General features: G+C 49.3%; 1 pseudogene; it reads left to right on the plus strand.

The window, feature by feature from the left end:
- Window positions 1-6899: 6899 nt before the first annotated feature.
- LOC149525246 (uncharacterized) lies at window positions 6900-7773 on the plus strand (annotated as a pseudogene).
- The last annotated feature ends 1382 nt before the right edge of the window (window positions 7774-9155 follow it).

Consider the following 9155-nt stretch of genomic DNA (forward strand, 5'->3'; position numbering starts at 1 on the left):
AGAAGGTAAATCCCTGTAGTATTTATTTCATATATGGATTGTTTTTTAAAGGCTTTACTGATTTTTTTTTTCACAAAACTATTTGGCCTACAAAAAGCCAAATCACAGGCATAAAGAATACACCCACCCAGTATATCTTAAGTGAGGCTTTAAAAACATTCTGTTTCAAAGCAAAAAAGCAAAAACTCTAGGTCCTCCCCTCAAATAAGCCTTGTTTCTCCCAACCACCCCAGCCCCCCTAAAAAGCAACTACACCTGCAAAGTCTCAGAATTTTGTCTGCTTAAATCTAATAAAATATATTATCCATCACAGATCTAAAAATCCACAAGTGTCTATGAAGTGATTCAGGGATCACTATTTGCTATTTCAGGAAACATCTGTGTCAACGTGTCTTGAATAGGATGCTTGCTGTGAAAGTCATAAGTAATCATTTCCCTGATTTATTATTAATTATATCCGGACAGTATTCTCAGTGCTCAAAGGAGCTGAACAGATAAAAAAAAATTGTTGTTGCTTTTTTCAAAAAAAATTGGTTCCATTACAAGAATGAAAGCAGCATTCACAAAACAGTGTTGTGAATGTGTTTATGTTTTTAGCTATACTTATGACTGGGAAGCATATTTTAAACTTACACATTTTCCAAAGAAAAAAAATCTTTTGAAAGCTCAATTTAAACATAAACAAAATGCAAAACTCTACTAATATTTTATTATGCAGAAAATATTGTTCCACAAAACCCTAAATATTGTAACTGGTAATTCTGCACACACACATGGCTAATTATATTAATTCACCATTTATCACTCCTTGCAAAACACACACATATTCATGTTACCATTTTGTTTTCTGGAGAGAAAAAACTAGAGTAGATTTTCCAGCTAGTCATATTGGATGTTGCCTCTGGTTATTTTTATGTTTCATATACCAGGGATTTTATGGATTTATCAAAATACCACAATTTTCATTTTTTAACTCACAAATTTTCAAGAAGTCCCAAACCAGACTAGACCCTCTCATGTGGTTTCAGATCACTGACACCACATGTAAGTGTTGCCAAAGCTATGATACATCATGTACCTGCCTCAAAGACGGGTTTCACTGTGGTTTTTGAGTATGGGTTTTGTAACATGTGAGACAGTTTACGTAGTTTCCTTCCTTTGAAGTCAGCAGCATTAAGTAAGATTACAAAGGGTCTTGAAACATCCTCCCCATGCTCCACTTAAAACCAGTTTATTTAGACACCTCATGATTCCCATTGTCCTGAGGTTGCTCTAATTTATACCATGGACCATTTTTGCCCTCAGTTCAAATGCACTTGACTTTAACTGAGGATCTAGCCATCTCTTATGAACTCCTCATTAGGTTTTTACTCTCTAATAGGCCACTGTTATTTTACTTATTTGTACATGTACAGACAGACAATGGCAAATTTAGGTCACTATGCCTCAACTCTACATGTGCATATTAATTAAGGCATTTTGAAAGGGCTCTGGCCTGCTTTAGAGCAGCTGACAGACTATTCCCAAGTGTTGTTGCTGCTTTGGCGCCCTCTACTGGAATGTGCACAGGCGTTCTTTTCAGTTGGAAGATTGGAAAAGCTGCACAGATCCTTGCACTAGATGAGTAGTCAGCAACCAGTAGGTCTTGGAGCTTCTGACGGGTAATCCTGACTGCTTTGGCTGGGAGGCTATCAAGTACCATGATTCTCCTGCTGTCTGCATTGGAGCTGCTTCTCAGGAGTCTCCTGCTTGCTGTGTAGGGCGTGGGAGGACAAGGAGCAGGGTCCTGATGTCAGGGTGTCCCCCACACCTATACCTCCAGCTGTACAAAGACATGATAATGCTCTGGATGGAGGGAGCTTGCTGGCAGCTGTTCTTATGTTTGAATGTGCTCAGCATATTTAAAGGACAATGCGAATTTCTGTCCCACTCACACACACTGTGTGTCTCTGTCTCTCACACAAACACAGTCTTTCACACTCATCTCCTACTTTATTTTCGGTTTTTGATTGGTCTGTGCCTTTCATAATTTTTATTTCTCTCTTATGCTTAAATTTAATTAATTGTGGACTGATTTCTAAAATGCCTAACCTGTTATGGCTGGAGTAACTATCCCTATGGCACTTTAAATCAATATATATATATATATATATATATATATATATATATATATAAGCTTTTAGTTTCAGTTGGTGGTGCACATCTGCACATTACTTTGCTATTGGTGGATAAAACAAAATTTTCTCATTTTTTCTATCCATGTGCAAAACACAGGCCAAGAGTCTCCTGGACTTGAGCTTGATCCATGAGGCTCCTGCATCCAAATAAAGAGACTGGCCACTAACAGTTTGGCAATGCAGTAGGGTGAAGGCAGACTTCCCCGTGCCCTGGCCCTGCCCCCCTCTTGGAAGCAGCTGACTGGTCTCTGCAGCCCTTGGAGCAGGCAGGGCTGGGGGTTTTCAAACACTGCCTATCAAGTTTGTTAAGTTCTGAGCTGGGCTTTCAAAGGAGGTTGTAGAATTCCCATCAGCGGAGTTTTTAAAAAGCAGGTGAACAAACACCTGATTTTCTCTGACTGGATGAGTCAAATTTTGAGACTCAAGTGGGGTATGTGGAGGATGTACAATCATCTTTTCACTAGTCAGGCCTGTATGTAGGGGGGATGCAATGGATGCAAATGCGCACCTACCCTCATGATCCCTCAAGTAAGTACAAAGGGGCTCTGTTAAGGCAATGGGTCCCCGGCTCAAGCTCAGCTGCCCTCCTTCCCCCCGCAGCAGGGAACCTGCACTGGTGCTTCAGACATGCCCTCCCTCACTCCTCCCCCTGCCCCACACATACACATGTGGTTGGAGCACCAGCATCGGCTTCCCTCTGGGGAAAGGGAGAAGGCCCTGAGTCCTTGCTGCCCGATTCGGCTCACAAGGAAAAAGCGCTCCTCCTCCCCTGACTGGGGGAACAGCAGCATGCAGGCACACTGCTTGGAGGCTTTCCCCACTGCTCCTATTGGCCAGAATCTGGCCAATGGGAGCAGCAGGAAGCCATGCCTGGGACTGGTGTGGGGTACAAAGACAAGTAAGTGTCCCCCACCTCCTCATGTGGGAACCCCCACACCCACAGCCTCCTCATGCAGCCCCTTCACTGAGACCTGCACCCTCCCTCCTGGCCACATACTGCACCTTCCCTTGCTCTTTCCCCCTCCACCTGGCCAGACACCCTACTCCCAGCCTGCTTCTGCAAACTACCTCCCATCCTGACCTCACCCCCTCCTGCATTTCACCTCCTGCTAAGATTCTGCAACCCCATTCCTCTCGCTGGCAGCCCTGTCCCACATACTGAACCTTCCATTTTTGTCCCAACGCCAGAGCCAAGGGGGTCCACAAAAATCCACCAGCCCTGAAACCCTAGAAGTGTAAATCTAGTCTATGGGAAGCCCTGAACCTCAGTCCTCCTTGTCTCTCCCCTGGTGGGGCTGGAGTGCCAGAGTTAAGCATCTCATTTGGGGGCCACTTCAGTGAGTGTTGGGGGGTTTTGGAGGAGTTTTTTTTGCTTCTCACTTGTGTGGTCCCCAACTGATTTTTCTGTGGGTCTGTGGCCCCCAACCCAAAAAAGGTTCCCCACCCCTGCCATAAATATAGAAAACATGGGAACCTTTTGTGTTGGACATAAATTAATATTTTACTTTATTTGAAATGAAGTTTGATAAACTAACATGAGAAAGTTAAAGCACTTAATCTATGTAATAGTATTAGTATTTCCTTTCTCGCTGGTTAAATTAACTATTCTTCCTAGCTGCAGCACTAGCAAAATGGCTTGGTTGTAATTATGTAATTAATGGCAAGTTTCCATTAGCAACTGGTTGTCCACGGAAAGGTTTGCATTGAGTAAGGTGGGCCATGGGCCAGAAAGTTTGAGAAGCACTGTGTTAGGGGGATGGGAGAGCACTGTGTTGCTGGGGGATGGGCGGATGGGGCCAGTGGCAGCAAGGCAGGGCCAGGGGAATGGTACACACCACCCGTGATGAGCGGCCTGGGCCCGGCTCCGCCTGCGCTTACCCGGCGCTGGCCTTGCTGAGCAGACAGCTGACAGAGGCAGCCAAGGGAGTGGGGGGCCTGGCAGCCATGCTACCCAGCATGATCCCAGAAGGTAATTTCTATAAAACCTTTATTACTATGTAAATGTTTAGTATATTATAACAAAATCATTTTACCAATCACTGGATTCCACTAACATTTTTCATTAACTTCTCTTATGCACACTCATTGCATGACTTTATATTTAAAAAAAATTGCAGTCCATATTTATCAAATAAGTGCACCCTCTCCCACCCCAGAAATTCTTGCATATGGGCCTGCTAACGCTGGGGCGAGTCTTTAGTCCCAATCACTATTAACTTTCCAAATTTACCCTTTCCCCATTGCTGGGGGTTCCTCCCTTAAGAAGGTTTCTTGGGCAGTTGGCAGCTGTAATAATCCCAGGAGAGCAAGATGTATGGAAGGAGCCATTATTAATTAGGCATAAATGGTACTTCCTTTGTTTCCTGGTTCTGCTGTGTTCCACATGGATTCTGAAAGATCTGCGGGACTTTGGGGAGAGCAGGACGTATGGTCTTGTATTGTGGGGGGATTAGAGTGCAAATCTAATGGAACAATTGAGGAGAAGTCTTCTTGAGGAAATCGTCATAGAGAATTCTTTGTCATTGCCACAGACTTTCCCACAAGAGGCTCGGATTGGGATCTCAGTTATTTAACCACTGCATAATTTTCATTTGCAGGAAGTTAGTTTTATTCCAGTCCAGTTCTGAAAGGTCTTAAGTACTTGCTCTCAATGATATAGTGTATGCTGACATCTGGTGGTACTGAGTAATCAAATCTTCATTAACAATGCTTATTTTCCACCTTTGGTTTCAAATTGTTTCATTTTCCTGTTGTATTTTGTGAATGTTTGAGTTTAAGCTTTCAGCAGAATGCACATGCACAGTGTACCTAGATATTGCTAGTAGTGTGTTAAGGAATGTTTGTCTGGAGAATTATTTTCATGCTAACAGAGTATTGTAATGTCAGAAGCAAGTATTCCATTATAAAATGAAATGAATATGTCCAATTAGTTTCCATAGTCAATAAAGTTCTGGGCCCAATCTTGCTTCTACTGAGCTAGTGGGAAATTATCCTTGGTTTCAGTGAGAGTAGGAGTTACCGATTCAATTACTTTTTTTAGGATTAATGGGTATCACCACATTGCTATATCTGCTGTCATTTAAAAACACATTAGCATGAGTAGACTGTTGGCTATGTTAACAAATGAAAGTTTGTTCTATTTCACATTTAAATAAGTAGTATTTAGTCAGTTGTCATGGTTTAAAAGAGATACATTATGTGACTTTTACATTACAATTTGGATTAAAATCATGTTTAAATTTCATTTCCTCTGATCTTATCCTGCTTTTGATTAGGTTTAAGAGCAGTTGATGGTCTTGTGCCTTGCAGGTTTTGCATTTTATATTTTGTGTACATGGTCTGGAATTTTATGGGAAATTGTAGGTTTGATCTTTGACCTTTGTTTACTATAATACTGATTTACCACTAATTTGATAGCAAGCCATAGGGTCTATTGTAAACAAGGTGATCACCTTACATAGCTATGTTTAACTCCTAAGTACAGAAGTATGTATGAAATATCTGCATGATGTTGTAGTCTACTACAGAAATAATAAAAACCACATCACTAACTCCCAGGTAACGTTTACATTTGCAGAAAACATGTTGAGCACTTGAGAGCCCGATCTTTGCCATTGGCTTTAAGCGGATCAGGATTAAATCTAAATAGAGAGAATGGAGAAGATAAAAATGAAAATGCAAAGGACCTAAATCTCTTTTCCGCACAATCTAGAGAGTAAAGGGCAAAAGTCTGCTTTGAGGTCTGTAAAACATATCTCCACTCCAATGTTCTTTTTTTCTTATATTAATAGACATCCCACAGGAGAGCAGCTTGCAGTCAATACTGTAGTTGAAATCAAAGAGATTCTTCCCAAAATGATTAGACTAACTGCAGTTACCAAACATAAGCCAGGCAGAAGTACAGCACTGATGAACTGCACTGCATATTTCAAAGACCATTATTCTTCGAAACGTCCCGTAGAACACTTGCGTTCAGTGTAGGATGTTTCTCAGAACATATAACTCGAGTCCCTAAGGGTACGTCTACACTACAGCACTAATTCGAACTAACTAAGCTAATTCGAACTAACGCATCTAGAACTAAAAACTAGTTCGAATTAGTGTTTTGCTAATTCGAACTAGCACGTCCACACTGATTGGACGCAGGGGCGCATTTAAGGGCGGCTGAAACTGGTTCTGGCAGGGCATCAGGTCAGTAGTTGCGTTGTGTGGCTGCTGTCTGAGGCTATCTGAGGCTCGTGCTTATAGGGACCCCCCCGGACAGCCGGTTCTCAGCTTTTCCTGCTTGCTTGCCAACCTTGCCGAGGGACAGCAAAGCGTTGGTCTCTGTGCCCGTCTGTGTCAGTGCTTCCCTTCGGGGACACCGCCGCAGGTGGCAACATGGAGCCAGAGCTCGCCCTGCACCTTCTGGTACACTTTCTGGACTTGCTGCTGCAAGCCTGCCAGCAATGGCTCGAGGCTGCCTGGCACCACCTGGTGCACGTCAGCCCCCTGCCTCTCCGCCTGGCTGCCCTGGGGGCCGTGGAGGAGCCGCGGCAGCGCCCTGGCACCGGCGTGCCCCGCCGCGTCTGGCGTCTGGACACCAGCACCGACTGGTGGGACCGCATCGTCCTGGAGCGCTGGGAAGACCGACAGTGGACCCAGAACTTCAGGATGAGGAGGGACACCTTCCTGGAGCTCTGCGAGTGGCTCGCCCCTGCTCTGCGCAGAAGGGACACTCGCATGAGGCCCGCCATCCCGCTCCAGAAGCGGGTGGTCATCGCCCTCTGGAAGCTCTCCACGCCGGACAGCTACCGATCCGTCGGGAACCAGTTCGGCGTGGGGAGATCCACCGTCGGAGCGGTGCTCATGCAGGTATGGCACTCGTCGGCCACTGCGCCGGAGGGGGAGCGGGGCTGCAAGGAGGGGATGGGCCACCCCAGGGACAAACGGGGGGCGGGAGGAGGCGAAAGCGCCCCGCACCGGAGCGGTCGGTCTGTCCCGGCCGTACTACAAGCCGCCAGGGGGGTTGCTTCCGGGAGTGGGGCGCGGGGCACTGCCAGGGCACGAATGCTCCCAGCCACCCGGGCGCCCCACTGATTGGCGCTTTGCTGTGTCTCTCTCCGCAGGTGGTCAAGGCCATCAACCAGGTACTGCTCCGCAGGGTGGTCTGCCTCGCCGACCCGGACACCGTCATCCGGGGATTCAGCGCCCTCGGCTTCCCCAACTGTGGGGGGGCCATTGACGGGACGCACATCCCCATCCATTCCCCGGAACACCAGGCATCCCGGTACGTCAACCACAAGGGGTACTTCTCCATCCTCCTGCGGGCCGTGTGTGACCACCAGGGACAGTTCACGGACATTAATGTGGGCTGGTCCGGCAAAGCACACGACGCCCGGGTGTACCGCAACTCCTCCGTGTGCCAGCGGCTGCAGGCCGGGACCTTCTTCCCCGACCGCCACATCAGGGTCCGGGACGTGGACATGCCCGTCTGCCTGGTGGGGGATGCCGCCTACCCACTGCAGCCGTGGCTGATGAAGCCCTACACGGGGCACCTCAATCCCTCCCGCCAGTCCTTCAATGCCAGGCTGACCAGGGCCTGCATCGTGGTGGAGGGGGCCTTTGGGCGACTGAAAGCCCGCTTTCGATGCCTCCTCACCCGTCTGGACCTGGCCGAGCACAGCATCCCTCACATGGTGGAAGCATGTTGTGTGCTCCACAATTTATGTGAGCGAAAGGGGGAGGCTTTCCTGCCAGCCTGGATGGCTGAGGCTGACTGCATGGCAGGCCACTACGGTCAGCCCAGCACCGCCGCCGTCCGGGAAGCCCAGCGGGGGCCGTCCGTATCCGGGAAGCCCTGCGGGAGAGCTTCCTGGTGGAGGAGGAGGAGGACTGACCTCTCCCTGCATGCCCCACTGGGGCCTTCTTCCACCCTCCCCCCCCCTCCTCCCCTTTCCCCTCCCTACCTACTGTCAAATAAAGACACCTGTTTTTCAAACAAAAACGTCTTTTTATTTTACATAACTGGGGTGGGGGAAGGGAGGGAGGAAGGAGGGTGGGAGAGGGGAGGGGGAAACCTGGGACGAGGGAGCTGGAAGGGGAGGGAAGGGAGGAAGGGAAAGGAAAGCTCAGGGGTGGGGGTCCGGCTGCCTCTCCTGTCTCGCAACACTGCGGGTCTGGGGGCATTGGTGGGGAATGGTTGTGGAGGGTGGGGCAGGAGGGACGGGGGGTGTGGAGGAAGCAGGAGCGGGAGCAGGAGGGGGAGCAGGGGGAGCAGGGGAGGAGGAGCAGGGGAAGCAGGGGGAGCAGGAGGAATTGGGAAGCGGTCGAGCAAGCTCTGGAGGTGGCCTCGCAGGGCACGGCCCTGCTCCTCCAGTGCCTCCAAGCTCCTCCAGCGCAGCCTCAGGTCCTCCTGGACCCAGTGGTCCTGGAGACGGAGCTGTTACTCCAGGAACCGGAGGTGCCGCCTCTGGTACTCCTCCTGGTTCCTGGCTCTCTTGCTTGCCCGGGCACGGGCGGCTGCTGCAGGCGGGGTGGTGCGCCCTGCAGTCCCAGGTGCTGCGGCTGTGGTGAAACAAGAACAGCAGTCAATTACCCCAGGGGCCCAGGTGTGTGAAACCTAGCTCCCCTCTGCAAGGCCAGGGCCCCTGCAGGATCCCCAGCTGCTGCTCCGTGGTGGGCAAGGCCCAGGCGCATGGTCCCGGGGCTCCCTCTCGCCCCAGCCCCCTGTACACATAAGGGGAGCATGATGGTACTCACAGGTGGACGCCTCCCCGGCCTCGGACGACACAGGCGAGCAGCTCTGTGGGGTGCCTCGGGGGTCCCGGGTCCTGGGCAGGCTGCCGGCAGGCTCCTGGCTCTCGGAGCCCTCCTCCTCTTCCTCCTCTTCCGTCTCTTGGAGCGGTCCCTCTGCCCCGGGGCCTATCACGTCCCGGGGGCAGGGACGGCATGAGCCCCCAGGAGGTGGTCCAGAGCCTGGAAGTGGGGGCATGCCTC

This window comes from Pelodiscus sinensis, chromosome 2, assembly GCF_052426305.1.
Source record: "Pelodiscus sinensis isolate ZL-2025 chromosome 2, ASM5242630v1, whole genome shotgun sequence".
Lineage (NCBI taxonomy): Eukaryota > Metazoa > Chordata > Testudines > Trionychidae > Pelodiscus > Pelodiscus sinensis.